The following is a 10191-nucleotide window of genomic DNA, read 5'->3' as shown; positions in this document are numbered from 1 at the left end:
GTGTGCACTCCACAAATATCATGAGAGATAAGATAAGATGATAGAAAAATCCAGCAGGAATCTGTGCTTAGAAAATCAGCTGTTCATGAACTGTGAATAGATCCCACCTGCAACCATTCCTTTTCTCACTTGGCAATGTTACCTTTGGTTTGTTTCAAATATTTAGTTGAACTCGGGAACCAACCACCAACTCTCCCCCTAATTGCCTTTATTTCCTTGATCCTTTCTTCATTTCTCTTTTTTTCTAATAACTGGTTATAACCCACAGGGATGTATTATTTACATGGCCATCAAATTGAAACATCTGCAAAAAATAAAATATATATATATATATATATGCACAGAATTAAAGCGGAACTATTCTCGTTAGTGGTTGGTGAGCTTCTGCCACATTTGTATACCGCTCTGCATCGACGGTTCCACGGTGAACTTCCCCAAAGATGGTAACCCTCTCCAACTATTGGATGGCCACTGATAATGTCCTACGCCATACAGTGTAGAATTTAAACAAAAGGCCACCAGGAGCCAGGGATTTATTTTTGACAACAGAGACATTGTATGTTTGCTTGTTTTCTGAGTTTAGGTATGCTTTAGGCCAGGGTTTTGCCATAATGTGTTATTATGCTCATATTATTGCAGACAAATCTGCCAACGTGCCCCCTCCAGCACTGCAATGTCCCTTGTTGCTGCTACTGTCATTTTTGTCCACAGGCAGAGGCATCTACTAAAGAAGAAAGTAACTTTTCTTTTTTCTTAGATTGTATAGTTCCTATTGTGAATGCTTCTTTATAGTAATATTTTTAATAATTATTATTTTACAGTGCCAACATATTACACAGCGCTGTACAAAGTCCATAGTTATGTTACTAGCTGTCCCTTAAAGGAGCTCACTATCTAATGTCCCTACCATAGTGATATCATCAGGTCAATTTAGGGGGAAGCCAATTAACCTAACTGCATGTTTTTGGAATGTGGGAGGAAACCCACGTAAACATGGAGAGAACCTGCAAACTCCATGCAGATAGTGTGCTGGCTGGGATTTAAACCTAGGACTTAGCGCTGCAAAGGCCAGAGTACTAACCACTGAGCCACCGTGCTACCGATAATAATAACAAACTAATATTGAAACAAATAGGTTTATTCCTCTTTTAGGCATTAAGTTTTATTTCTGCATTATTTGTGATCAATATTAGGATCTTTGCAATTGGATTGTACAAGTTTTCAATGTACCATCCCATTGTTTGAAAGCTGATCTAAACTATGATTGATTCTAACTAAATAAAATAGCCATTGTGATAAAAAAGTGATTTTTTTATATAAAGTAATATTTATTACAGTGGGTATCCAATCCGTGACAAAAAAAAATCCTGCCCTAATCTTTTTTTTAATTGACATTCTGCATTTTGCCCAAGGATCATTCAAAAAATAGCTTTGGTTTATATTTGGTTGATTTATTGATTAAAATATTGCATGTTATATGGCTAGCCTTAGCACACATACATACACATGGACAGATATACTGTATACTGCATTACTTATGTGATGACCGGTCACAACACAGCCTTATTTGTTAGGAATCACAACACCATATTTGTTCAGGCATCATCCAGAGTCAGCATCTATTTTCTGGACAGAGATACTGGCTCAGAAACAATACAATTATGTAAGTCCTGGTTCCAGGGCAGCACAGTTCTGTAGAACGATTTGTGAATCAATACTAAATCACAATCTGAGTCATCACTAAAGGAGGAGAAATTGAGGAAACTCCCGGCTGCAGCAAACAAATGGCATACGTTTAATGACACATTGCCATGTGATGGAACAAGTTTAATAAAGTAGGATAGATCACATGACTGAACTAATCCTGCTGCTTTTGTATCTCACTCGCTCCCCCTTCCAGACAATGCAGGTCACAATGGGAGGGTTTATCAGAAGCTGACAGAAATCTGTACGGCCATGCACTGATTGGCAAGCTACTTACTTTTAAATCAGTATTGATAATGTTGATAGCCATGGCCTCTGCAATCATTTTTTCATTTCAAAATAAAGCAAGCACAGCCTACATTAGAGTGGCAACTCTGCTCTGAATTCAGGAGCAGTGAGGCTTTGTTGCCACCCCCGCTGCTTTAGGTAGACTTTACTGGCAGCTTCAACAGGTCTTTGGATTTTGCAAGGGAGATAAAGAAAACAATATTTGTAGATAATTAGATTTTTATAATTAAAGGTTTTGAGACATTTTTTATGTATGCAAGACCATAATGTTACTTAATGCACAAAGTTAGCTTCACACTGTAATATTTGCAAAATGTAATTTTCCATCTGACCTTTACTTTTATTTGCTTGCTGTCCCTAATACCAATAAAACCCAATTCCAAGCATGATTACCTTACCGAGTTTACATCAGCAAGGCTTTCCTTTTCTTCAGAAGTAAATCCCAGTCATGCAGGTTTACTTGTTCTGCAAATCAGTTTGTTTACTGGCTGGGATTAGTAAAGCTCCCATTGTGCTTCCTGGCTACACCCAATATAACCACCATGGGCCCCACAGACCCCAGAGCTACTGTTGTGTCTCTGCCCCCTCTCCTGCTGACTGTTCACAAATCAAAGTCTGGGGCTGTGTGAATGGTCAGGAGGAGAGACCTGCAACACTTACATCCAAAGCGGCTGGAATTGCAGCTGGATCTGTACTGATCTTGGAATGTACACGTGCTGAGGAGTTAGACTTAAAACTGAACTTTAGACAAATAAAAATGATGCAGAAATACAGCTCTGTGATCCATAATCCACCAATAGATGTAATAAAAGCAGAGCTTTCAGCAAAAAAATAAAAAAGACACTTACCCTTATAGGTGTAAAGCCCTTGATCCCTCAAAATCCCAGTCCCATAGGTCCCGCGCCATCCCAGGTTCCTTCTTCGTTCCTGCCCAGACTGCCAAGAACCTTCTTCTTCCTGCTTCTTCTGACATCACCTGATCTCGCACTGTGCAAAGTGTGCAAAAACAAAAAAATGTTGATCTCACTGTGCATGTATTTTCTTTTTTACATTTCAAATACTCCCCCAGCCGCTCTCTTCACTCCTCCAATGACCTACTAATGACTCCTCACTCATCACACGCACGGATACAAGACTTCTCTAGAGCTGCCCCAACTCTCTGGAATGGTCTCCCTCGTCCTATCCGTCTTGCTCCTACTTTCTGCTCATTTAAAAGAACACTCAAAACCCATTTTTTCATACATGCCTACCCATCTTCTTCCGTCTTTTCAAACCCTCACTACTTCCTACCACTCTATATCCCCTCCTATTGTGTGTTAATTCCCCCACCACGTAGATTGTAAGCTCTTCGGGGCAGGGTCCTCTCCTCCTGTGTCACCCTCATCTGTCATTTGCAACCTCTATTTAATGTACAGCGCTGCGTAATATGTTGGCGGTATATAAACCCCATTTATTATTATTATTATTAATAATATTATTAATAATAATAATAATAATAACGATTCCTACATGCTGTATTAGCCACCCTTTTACATGGTAAAATGTGTTGATAGGTCCACTTTAAACAGTAAATGAACCTGGAATGTATGTTGGTGCCAGACTTTTTTGAGTCCCTATACAGAAGAATAAGAACCTAAGAGGAACAAACACCACAGCAATCAAACCAGAAGCATGCTGAATGAAGGAGAAAGCAGGACAAAGAAATGAGTTATTCTGTGCTGCTTCTCTCTTCACTGTCCAGTATTAGGCTGTAGAAGGTTCATGACTGCCTGGGATCAGAGGAATTCAGTTTCATGATACTGGACTTCAGACTGAGGAAATCTAGTGATTAATATACATTTTTTGCTTTACATATTTATACATTTTACTCTTCAAAATCAACACCTTACTTGTATCCATCTCATCATACCAGTCATTTACATACCAGTCATTTACCAGTCATTTATATCTCTTAAAGTTTATTCAATATGTACCATATATTTACAAAGGTTTATTCATGATACAATTAAGGTTTGAAAATAAATATTTAAAAAATACAAAATGTTGAAATATTTAGACAATATAGGAGATTGTACATAAAAGACAATAATGCAGATGGGTTTATAAAAGTGCAGATTCATTCAGAACACATTCTGAGGGGGATTTAATGAAACCTGTTCAGAAACAGATCATGCAAATATACATGTGCAGAGGAATTGTTACTTATGATCAATTAAAGGAAACTACAAATACAAAGTCTGCTTTTCCTGGTCTCTCCTTTAAATTGATAATTCTTTGGCTGCTGCGCTGATCCTCCAGCTTCATTGATTTTACGTAACTGAACCTGATAAAATGAGTATCAAGGTGTTGTGTTCTCTCGCTGCATACTCTTTTCAACTTTTGAATATAAAAGTAACTAAAAACAGAGACATACAAAGCATTTGCTGGTCAGCAATACCAATCCACTCCCAAGACAGGAAACCTTCACAAAACTCCAGATTAAGACAATTTAATCAATATACATTTGCATAGCTGTGTTGTAAATGTGCAAAATTATTGTACAGAAAAAAAGTTTGGCTCCTGCTGACATTTGCTGTCTTAAAAACTGAAAATCTAAAATAAATTGTTTTTTTTTTGGCATTTTTGTCATGACTGCACTCTAGAGGATGGAAAAAGAGTGAAAAGGGGGCACCATCACCCCAGGGGCAGATTTTATTCCCTGATGTGCATATGTGTCTCTTATCACACACTTTGTGTATGCACAGCACCATCTTTTAGCAAAAGGAAGAACCTTACTGTTTGTAGGGAGCCATGGGAGATGTGATTTCATATCTGTTACTGCAGTAGATTAATAGGCTACATTAACACCTCTGAGCCGAGGCGTGATGCATCATACCCCCTTCTTGCTGCACCTTTGCTCCACTTCCCAGGAAATGAGATAAATGGATTGATAGGAGCACAAAGTAACCCTTTGTGTTTTGGATTTATTGGTTCATTAAGTAACCACACATCTCAGAATATCTTGCAGCATTTTGCTGGGACTTGAGGCTCCATTTGGAGTAGTAGTTGGAAAGCTAATATACAGAATATTCCTCCCATAATTGTCTTGTATAATAAGAATATGCTGTCTGCAGTGACCTATGTCCCTGACGGGTAGGTGACAGGGCAAGCACAGGATAGAGAGATTTATTAGGCAGGGTTATTAAGGAGAAATTGCTGGCTTTCCAGTGCTGATGAAGTGACTGTCCTGTGATGAGAATCGATAGCTGTCATCTCTGCCATACAGGGTCTTCTCATCAGACAGGAAGCCTGTGCACAGAGATAGGCAGCCACCAGTAATGGGATATTGATCACTGCCAGGGACAGCAGTCTTACAACTCAACCTACCTGCCCCTGCATCCCACAGGGGCCAGAGCAATTACAAGGGCCCTTCGGCTCTTAGTAATCAGTCAGATTTATCTCTGCTTCTGTATCCTGGAAATCTAAAGACACTGTCATTGTCTCCGAGTTTAAGAGACAGTCCCAAGTTTTGCAGATCTGTCCATGAAAATGCTTCTGATTTTAGTTACAGTTATAACCATTTCCCTTTTCTGCATGCACGGTTCAAGTTATCTACCTCCTATTTTTTTTTCCAAATGAAATTTTTATTGGTTTTTACAGAAAAAAAGGTAGAGGAAAAAAAGTTACAAAACAGACAATGTATATACCATTAAGTACACCATATTATCATATGAACTATATCCATTAGCGTTTACAAATCTACCTCCTATTCTTGTTCATCGATATGTATAGAAGTATGGAACAGCATTAAGAAAATACAATTTGCACATGATTGTACCCATCCTACTAATGTATGTATGAGTGTTGACGTCAACTAATTTTTCAAACCCATGTAATCAATAACAATACTACATACTCCAACATACTATTTTAAAATTAACAAAGTTATATATTTGCTAAAAATTATCTTTTAAACCCACGTATATGTCAAGCCACAATAAACCCGTACAATAAGAGCTGTGTGATTGTACAATTATCTTCGAAACTACCAGACACCTCTATGCCCCATTTGTGCCAAAGTGCATGTACCAAGGGTCTAGCAATAGTAAACGAATCCTTTAGTGTAACAGTATTTATTTCCTAAACAGTTAAAAATTAAAATAAAACATGTTGGTGCAAAATACAAACAAAATGAAATAATCACATTGTTCTAATTTATGTTTATGCAAAAAATTGGATTGAATAATCAGCTAGGGCTATGATACTATGTCTAATACGTATGTACAATAGTATGGTAGATAGCCTGTTATATGTCATAAGCCAGAGAAAGGGAACCTTAAATTATTCATCTGTTGTAGAACTACAAGTGCCAGGATGTCTGTATTACATTCTGCAGTTCTATATTTGTAGAAAAGCAACAAGTTTCCTGCAACTATCCTGGAAATAAAGTAATTACATTTATCTAGTCAGAGTATAAGAAATTGTAATTGTTCAATCACAAGTTAAAAATGAAATAAGCAGAGACCCCATTGTGTTCGTCCTTAGGGCACATTGTGATTTAATCCTAAAATGAGCCATTTGGGACCAAAATAATCCTAAAAGTCTCAGACTCAGCCAACACATCTTTTGTACCATCTGTTCCCCAACAAAAAGGAAAGGTTATATCTTCCTAAAGAAAAATGTACACTGCCTCAGAAATATCTTGCCTTGGCATGATGCTAAATTGCTTCCAATGAACAGTTCAGTGCCCCACAATCTCACCTGTTTCTTTATCAGACTCTTGGGAACTCTCGCTCTTTAGTCTCTTGTCTCCAACTTGATTGAGAATGTCCACAATGGAGAAAGGAGTGTGGAGGTGTTTCCGATTACTGTTAACTTTTTCTTCTGAGCTATCACAGTTCAGCATGCCCATGGTGATCCAATTGGTCTCTGCAGAAACTTGCCAAGCACTGGGTATCTGAAGTCCTATTTAGGTATCCTGTGAAATTGATGAAGAATATTGACTAAGACAGATCCAGCTCAGGTCAGGGGCTCTGCTGATCTCTCCCGTGCCCTCCGAATATGATGACAGGTGTCTATATGTCTCTGCTTTAATGGGCATCCTATAGAGGAGGGGACACAGCAAGCAGCCACAGAGGGGAGGAGATGACACTAAACTGGAATGAGAACACTGACAAGACAGGAGGCGGAGGAGAGAAGTCTATTTATCTTTGGTACCCAGTCCATTTATTTGTCCTTGGTGTCCTGCTATTGTATCCTTTCATTGCCACAATTACCGTGCATTTATACTACCCCATCCTGTAATGCAACTCTTTCATCTTACATCTGCCCCTCATCTCAATCATCCATTTAATTCCTCATCCATTTGCTCCTAATCTCTAAATTAGTGTTGGTTGGTTAGCTATAATGTGAATTTCAAGGTATGGATTAAACCAAAGACATAAATTCATCATTGTTCTCCAGTTTCAGATTAATGTGGACTTTATAGAATTCACAAAAAAACAAGCCGGTGTTTGCAGAGAAAGATGAGTGTGTATGGCCAATCTTGCAGCCTACAGATGTAACCAGGGTTTTAGAAAAAAATTAATTAACCGTTATACAAATGACTTACAAAAGTGTGTAAATTATTTATTTCTATTTTTACTAATAGGTAAACTGAATAGGAAAAAGGCAACAGAAGCGACCTGGAAAAAGGTATTAAACCACCATGAAAATTACTATATGCTATAGGAGTTACAGTGTTCTGCATGCTGCTCACATCATTACTTTAATGTACTTGTATTTCTCATTGAAGTATCTTTGTAAAAACACGCATAGTGAGTTTAGTTCAAATAAATTACTTTTTATTTATTTTCAATTTGAGATAGGTGAATGTGCTTTGGAATGTACCTACAGAGGGGCAAAGGTGTACTTTATTGTACTTAAAAGTTATTAGGTAGACATGGGGGAATGCAAGACGTAATGTGGTGTAAAATATTTTATGCTGTAATGTGCTTTCCCTTTGTGTAAATGTGATTACAGCAAGGGACAAAGCCACGAGTGAAGGGAGTACAGCTACAATTAATATTCTGGTTAAAGGAAGAACTATGAGAGGTAACAAATGAGTACATCAGCTTTTTGCTGGTTCATAAGGTATACCACTGGTAAATAAAGTGCATCAGATGTGTAACTTAGTACCAGGCTAAAAAGCTGATGTCTTCATTAGTTACCAAGCTTCCACTGTACATTAAATAGGGGTTGCAAATGACAGACAGACACAGATAGTGACACAGGAGGAGAGAATCCTGGCCCGGAGAGCTTACAATCTAAGAGGTGGGGAAGGAGCATACAGGCCTTTTGGGAATAGATAGCTGTAGGCACAGCCTGTTTGTTGTAGTCTAACTTAACTAGGTAAAAACTAAGCTTTTACTAGTACAGCTAGAGAGACCCCTACTTTATCCAGGGGTGGAATAGAAACATTCTTCTAAATCATCAATAAAATATCAAGCTGTGTGGTGTGGTAATCCCGCCATCATATTTTAACAAGAGCAATCATCTTCCTGATCCATTCTTCAAGGGCTTAAAGTCCCTATCCAGACATAACTTATTTTCATTCCAACCTCCTATCCCCATCTATCCTATCCTGCAGGCTTTTTTCCTTGTCTTGCAGGATACACCTAACTGAATCAGCTGTTTGGGTCCTTGGCCAACGCTGGAGTAGATCACTGATCCAGGGCTGCAGTGTGCCAGGAAGTCTCCTTGTGACAACATCATGCCATTTCTGGAATATGAGAGGAACGTGCCACTGGATCTGTAAATAAAGATAGAAAAAAGGGATGGTGTGTCATGTGACTGCAGCTTTAGGAATTTGGAATAGATTTTAGATGATTGATTTGATACCCTCAGTCAGAGGGGGTGTGAAAACAATATGCAACTTTTGGAGATGAGGAAAGGTACACTTTTATTCATAACTACTTTTCCTTATGTTAGGTTTTCCAAATACCAAATGGAATAATTAGGAGGCTGGACTAAAGGTTTAGTGCAAAATAACACTTCTTATTAGTTAAATAATACATTTGTATAAATACCCAGAAAAAGGGAAAGAAAGATCAACTTGGATCTAAAAGAGGGACAAGCCAAAATCGATGTTTTATTATTATTCTTAATTGAGAGGTAAAGGTGTGGGAGGGGATTACTATTATCCAGGGGATCAGCTTTAATAAAACAGAATAACATTATTATTGCTTCTTGAAGCTTACATTTTAGATCACAGTATAACATTATTATTTTTTCTTGAAACAGAGAAGTTTAGATCTTAGTATAATTAATATTTGTTGTATTATCATCATTTCTGCACGATGTGAACTGAATATTGGAACAAGAACCTTCATATATATATTCCGTCCCAGTGCAATCTTTAAATTGCTTTGATCCTGGGTGGGTTTCACCCCCGACCTGTCCTGATGACTCCAGCAAGGTAAAATCAATAATGTCAGCGTGTGGCGAGCTCTGATAAGAGCGCACGGCTCGGCTTGGCCTTCACACAAGCGGTGGCCTGGATCTTGTTTTAGACATCATGTTCATCAGCTGGTATTGAAGCTTGTACCTACAGACAGAAACACGTCAACACCTTTCAGAATGATCACCTACCATGTTTATTAGGAATCTTTATTTCCCAAGTATGCTGAGGATGTTGGTAAAAGACACTGAATCACTTAAACCATAAAAAGTGTACATTTAGGAAATCCCATTTATACACTTGCTCGAGAAAAACTCATACATGCTGATACAATCCCAGCATTATAAAAAGATCCTGTCACCAAATAAAGTTCTTTTTTTATATAAATGCTTTTTTTTTTTGATTTTCCAAAAATATAGCAATAAACTGAAACAGGAACAAGAATTAGTAAGTTACATAAATGTACATAACAAATGAGATTCTAGGAACAAAAGAGTCATTATCATTGTTATTATTCTCCAGTATTAATATAGCGCCGACACATAACGCAGCAATGTACAAAGTCCATAGTCATGTTACTAACTGTCTCTTAAAGGGGCTCACAATCTAATGATGAGTATTATGATGCAACAAAAAGAACCCTGGATCTTCAGGAATATCATGTGTAGTCACCTTTCGAATGAGGGTGATTCCAAAATGGACTTGGTTAGGGACAAGACCAAAAGATATGTATCATAGTACCCCTTATCATTTCCACACCGCCAACATTTATCTGCTAGACT

This window comes from Pyxicephalus adspersus, chromosome 10 (genome assembly GCF_032062135.1).
Source record: "Pyxicephalus adspersus chromosome 10, UCB_Pads_2.0, whole genome shotgun sequence".
NCBI classification, from domain to species: Eukaryota; Metazoa; Chordata; class Amphibia; order Anura; family Pyxicephalidae; genus Pyxicephalus; species Pyxicephalus adspersus.
The sequence above is the reverse complement of the archived record's forward strand: the minus strand, read 5'-3'. Positions refer to the sequence as shown.